Genomic DNA, 17,851 nt, shown 5'->3' on the forward strand with positions numbered 1-17,851 from the left:
GGAATGATAAGGGAATGAATTTCCTTTGAATACCCAATATGCCCAAACCAAATGAATACATAATTTCATAAACACCTGAATAGCATTATTAAACCAGCAAGAGTGATTCATGTCATTTTTTTTTTTTTTAGTAAAGGGAATTGTTTTTGGACAAAGTTTTATTAAAAAATAAACAAGAGAGATCCTTCTTCCCTCCAAGAACTTAGAATCCAGCCGAGAAGACAAAAACATACCTGGAAGGTGATAAGTCCCATAACAGAGGTATAAATAAAATGCTTCTCTCCACCACCTCACTACTGATTCGAGTGTCAGGAGATTCTAGAAAGCGATCTACCTTGGGACTAGCTCACCAGAGCCCGCTAAGGGCACGGTTGTTGGAGCAGAGTCCCTGGAGGATGAAGTGGGCTGGAAGGAGCGGAAAGTCAGCTTCCTCACTTCCCAGTCTCCTTTTGCCCACATTATAACGATGGTTGCAATTTGCTTATTATAAAATACTTTCAGAAGAACAGTGAAAAACAGGCAATTTTCAAAAGCAGGGAGCATAATTCTAACATCTTACCGCTTTTTAAAGTGTAATTTTCAGAGCAATTTCATAGCACATGTTAGCTCGTGTGCCTATCTTCAAATCTGGAGTGAACCACCACACATACCAGAAGCTTAATTTGGAACCCCGAGGCTGGCTTCTACCCTAACTCCGCCACATTCGACACTTTTGCCACCTTTCTTTTTGTTTTGTTTCGTTTTTTTGTTAATCCTCACCTGAGTATATTTTTCCCTTTGCTTCCAGAGAGAGTGGGAGAGAGAAAGAAATATCGATGTGAGACACATCAACTTGCCTCCTGCACATGCCCCAACTCAGGGTGGGGAGCGAATCCAAAACCTAGGTACATGTCCTTGACAGGAAATTGAATCCAAAACCCTTGAGTGCTTGGGCCAACACTCTAACCACTGAGCACACCAGTCAGGGCTGCCAGCCTTCTTTTAATTGCATTATCTTCCCCTAATCAAATGTGTTTGCCTGGCTCCTCTAATCTAACTATATATATAAAAGGCTAATATGCTAAGTGTCTGACCATCCGACTGGTTGCTATGACACGCAATGGCCACCAGGGGGCAGATGTTCAACGCAGGAGCTGCAGTGACTTGGCAGCGGTGGTTCTCAGGTGACGCACCCCAAAACCAGAGAGGAGGGAGCCCGATTCCTCGCTGGGCCGCACGATTCCACCTTTGGCAGTGGGTTATGCTGTTGCTGGGGCACTGTTGGCCCCAAATCTGGTTTACTTGCACTTGCATTCCACACCCTGTACATCAGCAACTTTGCAGAGTGCCCTCTCGCACTCTGGGACTCCTCAGGGGGTATTGGAGAGCTGGTTTCGACCCAATCCCCACAGGCCAGGTTGAGGGACCCCACCTGGTGGAAGGACCCTGCTCACTCTGCAGATGCCGGGAAGAAGCATGGGAGGTTGGCTCCAGGGTGTGTCCAGCCAGTCTAGCTCAGTCCCGCCCCGCCAGCCATCTTCTACTTAATTTCCTTTCAATGTGCACGTATCTGTGCACCGGGTCACTAGTCTATTATAAATTCCTGGAGGATGAAGACCACTAATTGGTTTTATAATTGTCTCCTCACCCCAACCCCTCACTCTAAATGTCATCCCCACTGCCCTCAGCACCCTATAGAAAGCTTTGCTGGTAAAAGTGAGTGAAAATAGCTTTTACTTAGTTCCTGCTATCTATATTACCTTATCTCAGTTAATCCTCTCAAAAAACGATTGCATGAGGCAATCACAACTTCAATTTAGAGGCTGTTCTTTGCTGGGCAAAGGGGTTGGGTCATCTTAGAACTTGTCCATTGTACCCATTGGAACGTCAAGTTCGCCTCTCCTCAACCTCCCCTTCCTCTTATCCAGGCATCAGGGGTATCAGAAATCGTATTGGTGGATCAGATATTCATTAACTGAGGTTAAATGGAAATACTACAACTTTTAGACACGAGTTCTAGAACAGCCTCTAAGATTCTAACACAGCACTCAAACATGACACATGACCCTTGAAACTCAATTATCACACATATTAAGAAGGATGCATAGGCTTGTGCTAAAGGTAACTTTCCTTAACAGTGATGACGATGGAGGTCTTATCTGTTAACTTGTTAATGATTGAAGGATGAGTAGCAGCAGCTTCCAAGCCAGACTGGGGCACTTTCCTTTCCTAAGACTGAAAGGTCAGTGCTCCAGTCGGGCCCCCTCTCAGGTTCGATCCTTTCTCATGAAAAGAGGAGGAATATTGGAGATACATCCTAAATTCAAAGCAATCAGGAAACCCATTATTCCTTTTCCTGTTTCCATCCTAGTTGGCTTGTATTTGTGCTTTGTGTACTAGTATACATAAAATGGGTGGGGCCCAATTTAAAGACCTAATGACATTCTTGGAATTTACTGTCTAGTTTCAATACAACCGGATGTGACAAGCTCAAGAGTTGTACTTCTCAACATAGTCCAGGTCAAATTCCATTCGAATACCTTCGTTGGGCTTATTGAAATTCTCTGCTCTTCTAGAATTTAGTTGGACATGACAGTACTTAAGGTTGTGATATCAGTTAAAAATTAAGAAATTTGTTTTTTTATGGGATAAGAAAATTTTTCTAGTTAAATATGGGCTATGACAACAGGCCTAACATCTTCTTTAGGGTTTTTAATCAAAAAACAAACCTCATCTGCTAATACTAGTAGAGCGAACTTTTTGGGAATTGATGCTAGCTCCAGTTAGGCGTGAGGCCCATTTCTTCAATTACCCTATCTTCACCTCTATTGGAAGCACAGAGTGGACGGTCCCTGGTGTCCCAATGCCTGACTGTTGGTATCAGGTACTCCAAATCTTTTTGACCTTGCATATTATTTTCTACTTCTTATGATACACTTTCAAATGTGAGTTATATTCTCATACTCTTCATATCATATTCATATGCAACCAAGTACACAAAAAGATAAGCAAAACCATTAAAGCAAATTGTACAAAAGTACTCTCTGCTTTCTCATCCTTCACAGTGTACCTGATTATTAATAGTCTTTCGTAATATTGTATCTATTTTTCCCAGTTATTTTACATAGGCTTTTAAACTTTTTTTATTTTTCATTCAATATTATTTTGTATTAATTTCAGGTGTACAACATAGTATTTAGCCAATCATATACCTTATGAAGTGATCCCCTCTATATTTCCAGTACCCACCTGGCAACATAGTTATTACAATATTATTGACTATATTTTCTATGCTGTATTTTATATCCCTGTGACTATTTTGTAAGTATCTATTTGTACTTCTTAATCCCTTCACCTTTTTCACCCAGTCTTCACACACACACACACACACACTAGCTACCATCAATCTTCCCTGTACCTATGAGTCTGTTTCTATTTTATTTGCTCATTTATTTTGTTCTTTTAATTTCACATATAAGTGAAATCATATGGTATTTGTCATTTTCTGACTGACTTAGTTCACTTAGCATAATACATTCTAGGTTAATCCATGCTGTTGCAGATGGTAAGATTTCATTCTTTTTTTATGGATAAGTAATATTCCACTGTAAATATGTACCACCACTTCGATTTTAAAATCCTTACCTGAGGATATTATCCACACATTTTTTTAAAAAATATATTTATTTATTTAATTTTTAAATTTTATTATTTTTTTAGATTTTTTTATTGATTAAGGTATTACATATGTGTCCTTATCCATTGATTTTTTAGAGAAAGGAAAGGAGAGAGCAGGAGAGAGAAAAATCGTTGACTGTGTCCTGTACACACCCTGACCTGGGATCAAACCTACAACCTATGTATGTGCCCTGATGAGGAATCAAACCCACAACCTTTTGGTGTGTAGGACAATGCTCCAACCAACTGAGCCACCTGCCCAGGGCTGTACCACCACTTTTTTATCCACTTATCTATGGATGAGTAACTGGGTTGCTTCCCTATCTCGGCTATTGTAAATAATGCTGCGATGAACACAGAAATGCATATACTCGTTTGAAGTAGTGTTTTGGGTTTCTTCAATATATATACCCAGAGTGGAGTCACCAGGTCATAAGGTAGCTCCACTTTTAATTTTTTGAGGACCCTCCATGCTGTTCTCCACAGTGGCTGCACCGATCTGCATTCCCACCACCAGTGCATGGGGGTCCCCCTTTCTCCACATCTTCACCAACACTTGTTATTGTAGGTTTATGATGATGGACATTCTGACAGGTGTTAAAGTGATATCTCACTGTAGTTTCAATTTGCATTTCTCTGATGATTAGTGACTTGAACATGTTTTCAAATGTCTATTGGCCATCTATATATCCTCTCTGGAGAAGTAAACACTCGAGTCATCTGCCTTTTTTTTTTAATTGGATTGTTTGGTTGTATTTATTTGTTTGTTTGGTGTTGACTTGTATGAGTCCTTTATAAATTTTGGATAGTAACCCCTTATGGGATGTATCATTAGAGAGTATCTTATTTCATTCAGAAGGTTGTCTTTTTCTTTTGTTAATGGTTTCCTTTACTGTGCAAAACATCTTAGTTTGATGTAGTCCCATTTGTTTATTTTTCCTTTTGTTTCCCTTGCCCAAGGAGATATGGAAAAAAATACTGCCAACAGAAATCTTAGAGATTTTACTGCCCACATAGGCATTTCCATAGTATTTTATCTGTGGTTTCACTTTCCATGGTTTTAGTTATCTCTGGTCAGCGTGTTCCTAAAATATTCAATGGAAAATTCCAGAAAGAAACAATTCATAAATTTTAAATTGCAACCTCTTCTGAGTAGTGTGATGAAATCTTGTTCTCTGCTGCTCTGTCCCACCTGGGACCTGGGACGTGAGTTATCTTCTTGTCCAGTGTATCATGCTGTATACGCTCCCCGTCCACTAGTCACTTAGCCACCTCAATGATCAGATCCACTGTTGGGATGTTGCAGGGCTTGTGTTCAAGTGACCCTTATTTACTTAATAATGCCACACTCACCTAACTTTTATTTCTGCATATTGTAATAATTGTTCTACTTCATTATTATTTATTGTTGTTAATCTCTTCTTGTGTCTATATATTAAACTTTATCAAAGGTATGTGTGCATAGGAAAAAAGGTCTAGATAGGGTTTGAGGCATCTACTGAGGTCTTGGAATGTATCTCCCAGGGGGAAAGGGGACTCCTGGACCTCTTTAGGAGGCAGTTTCAGAGGAACAGTCAAGTCACTCTAGGATCAAGGAGCACGCACTGTATACACTGTGAGGTGTCACACCCATTGCTCTACCCTGAGACATAACCTATAGTCTCATAGCTGAGAGAAGGCTCTGGAGTTGGACAACCTGGCTTAGACACGCAGGTGTGTGGCCTCAAGTAACATACTTACTAGGTCTGCTCCATGGTTTCCTCACTTATAAAATGATGACCACAGTACCTACCCCATGGGTTGCTGTGAATATGCAACAAGTTAATGCCTGCTTATTGTTTAGAAAGGACCTGGAGTAAAGTAAGCACCCAAATAAGTGTTAATCATCAGCAACGGATGTAATGTGAGGGCCCCTCCTTCCTTTACACAACTTTCTGAACACAGACTATTTCCACAGTATCTCTTATTTTATAATATTCAGCTCTTACCCTCTACCCATTTTAGTTACTTCATGTTGTTTATCGTCTTTATGTTTTAATTACCAATGTAACTGCTTTGTTTTTATGAAAAAATGCATATATAAGGCAATATAGTAAATGATATAAAGGACTTTGTGAGAACAGCTATTTATTTATTTTTAAATAAATTATTTTCCAATTACAGTTGACACACATTACATTAGTTTCAGGTGTAATTCTGGCATTCTCCCCCCCACCCCCATTACAGTTTACTTTCAATATTATTTTGTTTTGGTTTCAGGTGTACAGAGTGTTCCCCCCAATATCTCCAGTACCCACCTGGCACCACGCATAGCTATTACAATATTATTGATGATATTCCCTATGCTATACTTTACATCCTCATCACTATTTTGTGAGTCGTCCAATTCAGGGACTACTTCTTAATTGGTATTTTTTAATCCCTTCACCTCTTTTATCCAGTCCCCCGAACTCCCTCCCCTCTAGCAACCACCAGTCAGCTCTCTGTGTCTGAGTCTAGAACAGCCATTTCTTGATTTTCCTGTTCCTACCACTAGTTCCACCCAAGACAACCAATCATAAAATATTCTGTTTTGCTGTCTTGGTAGTTATCTCTTTAACTCTTGATAACATGCTTAAATCTGTTGTTCATGATTCTTATCAGGGACTTTACTCCTACTGCCCCCTGGCCTCTACCCAAAGTTTTATCAATTAGCATTTTAATTCCTCTGTCCGTTACCTTTGTAATTTTAAGTGCTTACTAGTAAATTTTCACTTATGTTTCCAACAAAAAAAAATTTTTTTAGGTAAAACTGTCTTTAATCACAGACAACATGATTATCTATGTAAAAATAAATTCCATGATGCTATAAAAGTTACTAGAATTAATACATGAGTTTAATAACTCTACGAGTTCCCCTCATTTTGGTCAGGCATTATCTATGTCATTAACTCCAGTCAAACCCCTCTGCCATTTGACACAGGTCCTCAAATATTTCTACTATTATTTGAAGGTTTCATTAGCACTTGGGGGATGTCCAATTAACCTCAAACAGCCTTTTAGATTCCACAGGTGTTAAAAATGCTTTCTAGATGACTTCTAGGAGCTTCTCTTAATCCATCTAAATAGGAACCAATTGAAACACTGACTATCTTTGAATGTAAGGCATAGTGTTAAGCACTGTGTGGCATGCTGATGACAACCACAAACCACATAATCTAAACTGAATAAGCAATGAACTTGTTTAATACATTGAGCATCATTTCTTACTGTGGACTCTATCATGAATTATTTGCTGCCCACCAGCACTGTTTTTCTTTAACATGTAAATGTGAGTTTTGCTTTCTTCAACAAACCTATATCCAAGATTCACTTCTTTTTAAAGATAAAAGTTCATTGCTCTCCTCATCCATGATGAGGGTATGTTTAAATTGTGGAACGCTGATAAGAACTTGAGCAAAGTGTCTCCTTGTACCCTTGGCCTCTGGGAATAGGGGAGGCGAATTCTTCTTTTATGGGAACCTCATCACAGGAGCTTTGCTTCAGATCTGCTTACCCAGGGGTTATAATGGTGGCTGTCTGGAGCCTGACCTCCTGCTGTAATTCTTATGAAATAAATTCTCTAATGTGCATGATGCTTTTGTTCTAAAGGACCTCAAGGGCCATCATTCTGTCTGCTCCACATCATGCCTTTGAAGTAGTCCAGGAGCCAGTGTACAGATTCTCATTCCACAGATGAGCAAAGAAAAAAGGTACAAAAGAGGTCAAGCCACTGGATCAGGGGTCACTAGAGTGACAGGAGAGGGGCAGGGTGAGCCAGAATACCTGCTTCTTGGACCACAGCTCTCGCTGCATCCAGATTCAGCCTGTGCAAATGAATGCAAAGTGTCACTGAAAAACAACAGGAAGTTCGACCCAATGAAACCAGGAGATAAACTCGGCTCACGATAAGCAATAGTAGTAGAGCTGCCAAAAGATATATTCTCTTCCTCTGAAAGTTTCAAATAGTGGGAATGATAAATGACAAGAATTCTGACAAGAAGGATAAACAACAGGAGTGGGTTTTGTGGACTGTTTTTCAAATTAAATTTCTTTACTTTTTTTTTTTTTTTTTTTTTTTTTAGTGAGAAATAGAATATTCTTACAAACACATTGTAAGCAGGAATTTTCAATTTAGTTCAGGTACATTAACTGACATAAATCCTAATAGAACTTTGAGTTGTTCCCTTTTCACTTCATTCTGCTAAAGAAGAATAAAAATAATCGAAAAGGAGGAGCAGCTAGTGTGCAGAGGACGCTGAGCTGAGAGGCTGGGTGGGAAACATGAAGTGGGCGATGTGGTCTCAGCTGTCAGGACTCCGGTCTGCTGGGAGAGATAAGTAGGGAGCAACTGAAAAGTCAGCTTCAAAGAAAAGCTGCAAGAGTCGTAAGAGCAAGACTTCCACAGGGAATGTGTGCCTGGGAGAGCTCTCCAGGCAATCGTGGAGATGCCTTCCAAAACTGTGATAAATGTGTGCTATCATGAAAATCTGATGTCATTTCCTTAAACAGAGAAGAAAACAGAAGATTTGGTAAGAAAGAAAGTGGAATATGAAGAAATGATATTGCAAATGACAATCAGGAAATGATTCTGTTCTCAGATATTTTCTCTGTCTACAAACCTTTTCAGGGAAGTCTCATTTAACCCCATGGCCATAATCACTGGTGAGAGAACATGAACATAACTTTGTCTCCATCAGGGACCTGTCTCCTTCCATCCATGCTCATACACCTTCCTTCTAGATCTTCCACCTGGATGTCCTGTGGGTATCTTAACCGCTTCCACTCTCATGGCTTGAATCACTGCCCACCGACCATAACACAGCCAGCATCTCCATCATGGACCTCTCTCCTTACAGCCGCACTCCACCTAGTTATCCCACAGGTTTACCAAGTGCATGTGCAAAATCGGAGGCATCATCACAGCCTCTGCCACATGTATATGCTGCCTCTTGCCTGTACACACGCTCAGTTCATCGTCATTCTCCAATCTCTCCAGCCACTCAAGCCAAAAGCCAGAGAATCATCTTCTACTCCTCCCGTTCCCTCAAAATTCATAGGAAGTGGTCATCAAGTCCTACAAAACCCCCCCTCCTCAATCTCAAATCTGCTCATTTTCCTCATCCTCACTAACTTAATTTAGATCCTCATAATCCCTCTTACCACCAGTCTCCTTGTCTCCAATCCCTTTCTCCTCTCATTCATCTCCCAAACTATATAGTCCATGTTGCCGATCTAACATAAAACATGAGCTCACTCGTCCATGAAAATCTTCTAGCTGTTGCCTCATTGCCTATAGAAGAAAAGTTCAAACTCCTTAGCATGTCTGGCAAGATGTCCATGATCTGGCTCCAGGATACCCCTCCAATCTCTTTCCATTCACAGCCATCCTACTCAATATCAGATTGCACAGCTCCAAAATACACTAACTTTTATGAATTCATATATTTTTTTAAATATATTTTATTGATTTTTTACAGAGAGGAAGGGAGAAGGACAGAGAGCCAGAAACATCAATGAGAGAGAAACATTGATCAGCTGCCTCCTGTACACCCCCCACTGGGGATGTGCCTGCAACCAAGGCACGTGCCCAGAATCGAACCTGGGACCCTTCGGTCCGCAGGCCGACGCTCTATCCACTGAGCCAAACCGGTTAGGGTATATGAATTCATGTGTTTTTATGTGCTGTGCCCAGTACAGAGTAAGGAATTAGAAATGGCAGTTGCTGTCACTACTATACAACTACAAGGACTACAATCACACGACAATGATGAATGTCAACTAGGGCTAGACTGCGGATGGTCTTACAAACCAAACCAGGGCTTTAGATTTTAGACATCGTAAAGTATCCAAGGATTTGGGGGCAGAGTGGGGACAAAAGTATAACCTCTGGTAGCAGGTATTATAATTGATTAAGATGGTCATAGAGGGAGATATGAAAGCTGTTTGGGAAGCTACTACCATAGTCCAGGTAAGAAGAGGAATATAAGTGAGAATAGAGGAGAACATTTTTAAAAATGCCTCAGGACTTGTTAAGTGTACAGAAACAAGTAATAAAAGGACCAGTAAAATTACAAAAGTAGATTAAAAAATTAGAGTGTCTGATAAAAATTTAGAATTTGGGGAGGGGGATGTACTTGGGTTTTAAAAAGGTGACAGCTGCAAGTATAGATTTCATAATAGAGGTACTTTTCATAGAGGTAATAGTTGGGATCACAAGAGCAGATGAATGACTAAAAGAGAGTGAGGCATGAGTTATTAAACTGTTCTAAATGTTATGGGCCAGAAAGCAAGAGATGGGAAAATACTAAAATTTGGCCAGAAATAAGGCTGCTCATTGGGAAAGGACCTGAAGCAGTGATTAGGCTACAAGCTAGAGGCTGTTGACATTTTAAAAAGGAAAGAGGAGCTATCAAGTTGAAGAAAAGACAGCTATAGCTTAAGAAAATTACTTGTTCATTTATACAACAAGCGTTCATTGAGAGCCATCTTTGCACTGGACACTTTTCTAGGTGCTGGGAATATCCCCATGAACAGAACACAGTCCCTCCCCTTGTGGACTTTACTTTCCAGTGAAGGAGGTAGACAATGAAGAAACCAATAAAAATGTAACATCTGGGGCTGTTGGTGATCATCTCTAAAGCTGCTAGGTGCCCATATAGGATTCTCCCAGGGAGGCTGAGTGGTGAGGCCCAGCTTCCTGAAAAGACAGTAACCTACCCCCATGGTTCATCTCCATGCTCACCTGGCCAAGAAGAAGGAAGCTGCCAAAGCACAACAGCAGCCCAGAAAAGACATGAAGAAAACAGAGATGCTCTCAAAGAACCACAGGTGGCAGAGGAGACACATGAGGCGGTCAATGGCAAAGAGACCACAGAAGTGGACTTGCTGACCAAGGAGAAGGAGGATTGAGATGAAGCTGCTGCTCAAGGTGTCAGTGGTGTCCTGGCCTCTCACCCCATCAGTATTGATGTCCACATTCTCAACCTCTCCCTTACCTTGCATGGCCAAGAGCTGCTCAGTGACACCAAACTGAAATTAAACTCAGGCCGTCGTTATGGCCTCATTGCCTTAAGTAGAATTGGGAAGTCCATGCTATTGGGAAAGGTGAAGTGCCCATCCCTGAGCACATAGACATCTACCATCTGACCCAGAAGATGCCCCCAGTGACCAGGCACCCTTGCTGCGTGTGACAGAAGTCGACACAGAGCGGGCCATGCTGAAGAAGAAGGCTGAGCAGCTGGCTCACGAGGATGCTGAGTGCGAGGAGCTCTTGGAGCTCTATGCGCCTCCGGAGGGCCTGGATGCTAGCAAGGCGGAGAAGAGGGCCTCACGGATCCTGCACGGGCTGGGTTTCACATCTGCCATGCACACAAGAAACTAAAAGACCTCAGTAGGGGCTGGAGGATGAGGGTTGCCCTCACCAGAGTCCTCTTCATTCAGCCCTTCCTGGTGCTCCTGGATGAGCCACCAACCACTGGGGCCTCAATGCTTGTGCGCAGTTGGAAGAAGAACTAAAAGACTTTTAAGTACATTCTGGTCTTCGACTCCCATTCCCAGGACTTTCTGAATGGTGTCTGTACCAACATCATTCACGTGCACAAGAACAGACTGAAGTATCACATGCGTAATTATGATCAGTATATGAAGACAGGGCTGGAGCTGGAGGAACCAGATGAAGAGGTCTCGCTGGGAGCAAGATCAGATTGTGCACATGAAGAACTACACTGCTAGGCAGTGCTAAGCTGGCCCGGCAGGCCCAGAGCAAGGAGAATACAGAAAATGATGGCATTGGGACTGATAGAGGGGGTTGTGACCAACTAGACCAGGGGTGGGCAAACTTTTTGACTCGAGGGCCACAATGGGTTCTTAAACTGGACCGGAGGGCCGGAACAAAAGCATGGATGGAGTGTTTGTGTGAACTAATATAAATTCAAAGTTAACATCATTACATAAAAGGGTACGGTCTTTAGTTTGCCCACGGCTGAACTAGACACTGTCATTTCATTACCCACCATGTGACAAGATCCCTCCACCCATCATTATGGTGCAGAATATGAGCTTCAAGTATACAAAAGATGGGCCTTGTATCTACAACAATCTAGAATTTGGCATTGACCTGGCACATAAGTGGCTCTAGTAGGGCCCAATGGAGCAGGGACGTCAACTCTTGTGAAGCTGCTAACTGGAGAGCTACTACCCACAGACGGGATGATGTGAAAACACTCACACGGGGTGTTACCAACATTTACATGAGCAGCTGGACTTAGACCTCTCATCTTTGGAGTACATGATGAATTGCTACCCAGAGATCAAGGAGAACGAAACAAAATTCACCTAAGAAAGATCATTGGGCAATATGTTCTCACTTGGAAACAGCAGGTGAGCCAGATCCAGAACCTGTCTGATGGGCAGAAGTGCCAAGTGTGTTTGGCCTGGCTGGCCTGGCAGAAACCTCACATGCTCTTCCTGGGCAAACCTACCAATCACCTGGATATTGAGACCATCGACACCCTGGCAGATGCCACCAATGACTTCGAGGGTGGTATGGTGCTGTTCAGCCATGATTTCAGATGCATTCAGCAGGCAGCACCAGAAAATGTGGGTGTGTGAGAAGCAGACTATACCCAAGTGGCCTCCAGACATCCTGGTCTACAAGGAGACCTTGAGTCCAAGCTGGTGGGCGAGGAACTCCAGTTCACCAGAAGAACCCACAATCTGAGGGCCCCTGGGGCCACACTCCTGCATTGCTGCAGTACCTCTTCCAAGCCCCTCTCCTCCCCTGACCTGCCTTAGCTGCACTCTGCAACCCTATCTACAGCTGGGCAGTACCAGTCCATTTCCTCTCCTTCCAATTACTTTTATCCATGTCTGGACTCAGCGGCTGTTCTCACGAGCGCCTTGCTGGTTCCTGACAATGCCTACACCCTGATTGGCCAGTGAAGGAGCTTAGGATCCTGGTTTTCTGGGTTTTGGTAAAGTTGGAGGAATATCCTCCAGCCACTTCCCCCTTTTCTTTCTGCTTCTGGTTTGGAGCTCTGGATCGAGGCCTTAGTCCGGATCAGTTTTCAAATAATTATTTAACAGTATAACTTTTAGACCTGCGTGGCATCTATAAAGCATCCAATAAAGAAGCAAAAATACCCTAATCGGTTTGGCTCAGTGGACAAAGTGTAGGCCTGTGGACTGAAGGGTCCCAGGTTCGATTCCGGTCAAGGGCATGAACCTTGGTTGCGGGCACATCCCCAGTTGGGGGTGTGCAGGAGGCAGTTGATCGATGTTTCTAACTCTCTATCACTCTCCCTCCCTCTCTGTAAAAAAATCAATAAAATATATTTTTTAAAAAGCAAAAATAAGTAATAAAAGAAATACAACAAAAGGCTTCCAGAAGTCTTCTGACATATGTAGAAAGTGACTATTCCTTATGTAAAGTTTGCACAAAATGAAATGAGGCACCATGTTTACATTATAAATTGCCACACAGGAGAGGGAGTTTCTGAGAAACTGCAAAGCCAAATAATGAAGCCCAACTGTACACAAAGCTAAGAGCCGGATTTCCATTCTGTTTTCTATAAACGACCATAAGCAAAAGTTATGTTTCTCTCTTAATCCTTAGTTATGAGAGACTGATTTCCCATTTACTTTATTTCCCATAAATCTTCACCATTCTGTTTAAACTACATGTCTTGGGGAAAACAATAAAAGGACAGCATTTCAATATAGCTTGCCAAAGCAATACTGCTATGGTGGGTTTCTTTGTTGCCATATAATGAATTCATAAGCCTAAGGAAAGTCTGGTTTACATGTCACTCCTTAAGAATTAGGAAAATGGTTCATATTCACCTTTCTTGTTTTATTGAGGGCATTACAGTTTGTTTTCTAATGGAAGATGGGCATTAGGAAACTTGGGAAATTTTTCTGTGCAATTTCTCCAATGGAAAAAGAAATACTTTTGGTAATCTACAACCTCTCAAGGAATATAACATTAAAAATGAAACTGTCACCAATCACCCATAAATTATCACTCTGTTTAAGTTAAAAGAACAAATCTATGAAAGCATGCTTTAGACCATAGTGTAGTAAACACATATTTCATAAAAAGGAAAAAGAAACCATGAATAAATGCTTCAGTTTAAAAAGCTAGCACTTTATTTATCTGAACAGCACAAAATCAGGACATAAGAAAAACATGCTCTTTATTGGCCAATGGAGTAAGTGAATGAGAAAGATCTAAAGCTTGCTTGCTTGCCTTACAACTAGACCTCTTAAGGCTCTTCTTCAAAAACTACTTTTTTGTCTTTTTTTTTAAAAGTCAATCTCAATGCATTACATGAGTCTATTTGAGAAAGACAATTCAGACCATATGGGAACATCTAGCTCCCAAGGTTACAGCAGAGTCTCAATAGCAAACAATGAATAAGAGGGCTATCACTGCTGAAAGCCACAAAAACAGCACCCCAAAAATAATCCAGGAAAAGAAGGTAAGATTTTAAGTGGGGCCACTTAGTTCAGGGGCAAGAGCCTTGCATCCCTGAATGGATAATAATGCTATAAATTTATCATAGCAAAAAAAGACACACTCTATTCTGTACAATCTTTTAAAAAATCAGGGAAGGTTGTGACAACTTTGGGGAAATTTTCTTTGCAAAAATTGGCTATAATAAATATTGACACTTAAAGGAGCAAGCAAACCCTTCGTAATCAGAATGTTTATTCTAGAAGTAAAAGCCTGCCCAAAGTTCTGAGTAGCTAAGCATTCCCTGTTTTAAGCTCCTTCCATGTGGTGCTTGAATGGCCAATTAAGTTGGGCAGGCTTGATATATATATGCTTTCAATTTGTTCTTGACATATTTTGAACGTAAAGGTGTTTTTCCTATAGTACTAGTATTTAGGTTCTTGTTAAACTAAATTAGTATGAACTTTAGGGGGAGCGTTATTAGAAAAAATATAGACATGCCCCAGCTTGAAGGCCATATTTCATCACTGTAGTTATTTATCCTGTGTAACAGACAGGGCAGCCTTAGGAGTTACTTCCCCCCCAACTCTATCAGTTGCCTGCTCGCCAAACTTCACAAGGTTTTCTTGATGGAAATTAAAACTTTGTAGGGGAAGCTTTGTGGAGTTGTTCACTCATAGCCCTCCATGAACACACAGGGTGGAAAGAGCACTGGATGAAAGGTCATAGTCAGCACCTCAGGTGTACAACATAGTATTCAGCCAATCATATATTTTCAAGCGTACAACATAGTATTCAGCCAATCATATATTTTCAAGCGTACAACATAGTATTCAGCCAATCATATACTTTATGAAGTATTCCCCCCTATATTTCCAGTACCCATCTGGCAACATACAGTTATTATAATATTGTTGAGTGATTTCCTTTTGGATGCAAAAATTGTTCAATACATATGTATTAAATCCCCACCACTTGCCAGGCACAGTGCTGAGTTCCAAGAATACAAAGATAAACAGAACATGATGCCTGACCTTTTACATTGACAAATATTAGCTGAACACCTAGGATGTGCCTACCACTCCCTCAAGCAGGTCATAGTATTGCTTCTTTTGATCACTCCTGTTTTGTTTCCTTTATCAACAGATGTTATGACTGAATGATCCAATGATCCTGATAGTGGGCATGTTTTTACTTTTTTTTTTTTTTTTTAAAGACAAACGTGTGTATTAAGTATTGAAAACCCACTAGCCAACATGTGTTATGTAGTGTAGCTAAGTAGTATTCCATGAAACCTTGATTTTTCAATAAAACTATTTACATGTCTATGTCTACACTGGGTTACAGTGTATAATGTACTTCTTAAAGGGCATTGACATAGCCATACAGGGTTGTGTGATGGATTGAATGTGTGTCCCCAAAGTTGAAAGCCTAACCCCCAATGTGATGGTATTAGGAAGTGAGATCTTTGGGGGGTAGTTTGGGCATGTGAGCGGGGCCCTTATGAATGGTATTAGTGCCCTTTAAGAAGGAAAGCCAGAGAGCTCTCTTGCCCTCTTTCCACCACCTGAAGATACAATGAGAAGTTGGCAGTCTGCAACATTGAATAGAGGTCTCATCAGAACTCAACCATACTAGCACTCTCATCGTCAACCTCCAGAACTGTGAAAAATAAATTTCTGTTGTTTATAAACTACTCAGTCTACAGAACTCTGTTACAGCAGCCTGAACTAAGACAGTTTGCTATTTCTCTTTTATTTACAGTTTAAGTGACATTGAGTACCTGAAAAAGCCATGTGCAAAGATTAAATGCATGCTTAGCTTAGGCCAATTTACACTAACTGGTTTCTACAGGATCCTACAATCCCATTTTTAAATTTCATCCTAAAGATATCTAGAACATCAAAGGTAATGCTTTTAGCCTCCAACTAACTCCTTTCTCAACAACTTCTTTTCTCTTACCTAATTAGCAGTCTTTGGTTCCTGTTTGAATGAGTGAGTGCACCTCGAGGATCCCCAGGGCACTCTGAAAATGTGGGTTGAGCAGATCCCGAGGATCACACTGGTCTTCATCCTGTGGCTTTAAGAGCAGCTGACTTGAGTTACCACTGTGTGCTTGAGGGAGCTCCAGCAGAGCAAAAGCATTGGGGTGGAATGCTATTTGGAAGAGGAAGTCCTCAGAGGTTGTGCAAGAGTTCAAAAGGCCACCAACCTAGAAGCCCCAGAGGCCAGAATGTGTCTACTTCCATGAGGGATTGCCTGGGGGTGGGAGGTATGGATCTGTCCATCGGAATCCAGCCATCTCAATTGTTGTGGCTGCAGTATGGATGATGGATTAGAGGAGGGCCAGAGTGTACTCAGGAGCCCAAGGAAGCTATGGCTAGCATCCAGAGAAGGATGAGAAGCTGCACTAGGACAGAATCAGCAGAAACGATGAGAAGCTGATGGATGGGGGAGATATTCAGGAAGCAAAATCAATAGAAATGGGTGATGGATTCGATGTGGTGGATGAAAAAGACAGGGTCAAGGATGGTTCCTAAGTTTCTGCCTCATGCTGGGTGGTGGCTAGTGGTGCCTATCACAGGGCTGGGCAACACTGCAAGAGGACCAGGTATGGAGAGAAAAGATCTGGTCTTGGGCGTGTAGAATTTGAGGGGCCTTTGAGAGATCCATGTATAATGTCAATTATGTAATCTAGAGCTCATAGACAAAAATTCTAAATTCACTTATGCTTTCTTTTTTTAAAACTTTTCTTCCCAAACTGCAACTGCATGAAGCAGACAAAAGAATGTGGGCTTTAAAAGGAGAAAAGCCAAGGTTGGACCATCCCTTACTGGCTCTGTGCTCATGAGCATGTTCCTAACCTGACTTGGTTTCCATTTCCTCCTTTGTCATCTGGGATCACGTTGAAGATGAAAAGAAATAGCACTTGGAAAGTGCCTGGAATAGTGTGAGTTCTCAGCAAAGCCAAGCCAGAACCATGTTCATACTTTTTGTACACCCCGTAGCACTTGGTACTGTCCTAGCCAAGGAGGTCCATCAATATCTAGTATAGTAAACTGACTTGAAATATTCTGAGAACTGTCAGTAAACCACCATTTCCTCTTGCGAGAAAACCACGAGCTCTCGAAATCATTCTTCCACTTGGCATCCTATTGAAGTGACACCCAATCGTAAGTTATGCACAGAGCATGTCTTACTCCCATCATCCACACACCTTGGTCTACCTCCCAGCCTTGGGAGCATCTATTATTTGGCAGGGCCAGCAACTGTCTAGAGTTTTTTTGTACTATCAGAAGCCCTAGGTGTCCAATCCAGTTGTGTGCATTTATTCTCTTGTGATCCATGGGGCTCTGAGAAAAGCCATGAATGGTTTTATTTCTCCCCTGGCATTTCTAGCAGAGCAAGTAGATGGCACCCTCTCCACAACCTCACGGATTCTCCCAGGAATACCAAGTACTCCAGGAGGCTTATTCTGTACGTTGAGCGACAGACTGAGCATTTCCTGCCAATACTGTGTATATCAGAATCACCTCATGCCTACCGACGCTCAAGTTGCTGAGCCCCATCCGACTTGCTGATTCAGCTAGGTTTAAGGGATGATAATCTGTGTTTCTAACAAGTGTTGGTGCTGCTGGCCAAGCACTTTTCTTTGTGTGGTACTGGGCTACTGATGCATCGAACAGTCAAAGAAACGCCAGCTGAGGTTGGGAAATTTTC

General features: G+C 41.6%; 1 protein-coding gene and 1 pseudogene across 3 annotated transcripts in view; one reads left to right on the plus strand and one right to left on the minus strand.

Annotated features, from left to right (window-relative positions):
* The window catches only part of PIP5K1B (phosphatidylinositol-4-phosphate 5-kinase type 1 beta), a 284,538-nt gene that overhangs the window by 259,583 nt on the left and 7,104 nt on the right, over window positions 1–17,851 (minus strand). The window lies entirely within an intron of this gene.
* LOC139020314 (ATP-binding cassette sub-family F member 2 pseudogene) lies at window positions 10,400–12,471 on the plus strand (annotated as a pseudogene).

This window comes from Myotis yumanensis, unplaced genomic scaffold (assembly GCF_028538775.1).
Source record: "Myotis yumanensis isolate MYYU_CA2020_CCGP unplaced genomic scaffold, mMyoYum1.0.hap1 SCAF_12, whole genome shotgun sequence".
NCBI classification, from domain to species: domain Eukaryota; kingdom Metazoa; phylum Chordata; class Mammalia; order Chiroptera; family Vespertilionidae; genus Myotis; species Myotis yumanensis.